The sequence below is a fragment of the Etheostoma spectabile genome, chromosome 6 (assembly GCF_008692095.1).
Source record: "Etheostoma spectabile isolate EspeVRDwgs_2016 chromosome 6, UIUC_Espe_1.0, whole genome shotgun sequence".
Taxonomy (NCBI): Eukaryota; Metazoa; Chordata; class Actinopteri; order Perciformes; family Percidae; genus Etheostoma; species Etheostoma spectabile.
In genome coordinates this window covers 20,593,717-20,595,048 of record NC_045738.1, presented here as the reverse complement: position 1 = coordinate 20,595,048, position 1,332 = coordinate 20,593,717, and positions in this window count along the sequence as shown.

Sequence of the window (1,332 nt, the reverse complement as noted above, 5' to 3'; positions counted from 1 at the left end):
TCACCACGATGTTCCCAACAAACTTGTCTTCAAGTGTTTGTATCCTGATGGAAATCATATTGAAATGAAGAGGTGACTAATGATTTTATTACTTTGAATAAAAATGCTGCACATTGTTGGTGTTGGTATTGTCTTTTTTTGTACATATTTCTTATTGTCTTTCATCAAGTCATACTTTTTCCCATGGCTGTCAGACTTTTTAAAATAACATGATATAACATAATGTCACATCAGACCAAAGTTATGGGTTTTTTCCCCCAGTTTTGGCAGCAGACATATGACAAAACGCCATTTGTGGACACACTCGTTCTGATTAGAGATAACATTCATATTGAGTCTAAGCAAACTAATCTGGGTGCAATTCATAAGACCTGTAGGGCAGTATAGTGTTACACCTATCTCAGGGCAGTAAGTATGAACCACATTATTCAGGATGATGTTACGTGATTAAACAGGATGGCCAAGCAAAACCCCTGTATCTCAGACAGGAATTGTCTTATTGCGGGTGTTTTTACCATAAGGAATCTTATGTTTTTTCTTTTAGAATGAAGTAAAAATGTGATGAGAGTTCATAGCAAAATATTTTATCATAGCTTGGTAACATATGTACTCAAATTTGAACTTTTCTTTTGCTTTATTTAAATGTCCTACCTTTTGTAGTTCTAAGTCTTGATGTATCTCATTTTTAATTGTATTTATTTTCATGAAATAAACTATAATTATAATTTTTTTTTCTAATTATGCAATTTAATTTAGGGACACCACACCCACCCATGGTTTTTGTCCTCCACACACACACACTCCCTTTCTGTGTGAAAGATATAAGTTTTGTTATACGGTGAAATGTTTTTTTGATTTTATTGAATGTGTGCAAATCCATAAATCCAATTTAATCATGTAAAATTATCTTTAACCTCTGCTCAACACATTGGGAATTTAAAGATGTAATGCTGTTTGTATTTTCTTTCTATCTCAGAGGAAACGGTGGAAGGAGCTGCCTCTGCTAACAGCACTGGGGATAAAATGGCCGCCAGTGCAGGTGTATTATAAAGGACAAACAAACGTACAACTCAATCACAGCGTAATTAAAAATATCTGATAACTGTTTCTCTGTTTTCTGAAGAGCTGAAGGTAGGAGATGACGATGGATAGATGATGTAATCTGACAAAAAGGTAAAAGAAAAAAAAATCCCACTTTCAATCATAAGATCTATCAGCCCGGATCTAAACATCATGTTTGGCCCTCAGTTCCTTAAAGATATTTTTGGGGCCATTTTATTTTGACAGGACAGTTGAAGACATGAAAGGGGGGGGGGGTATGACATGCAGTAA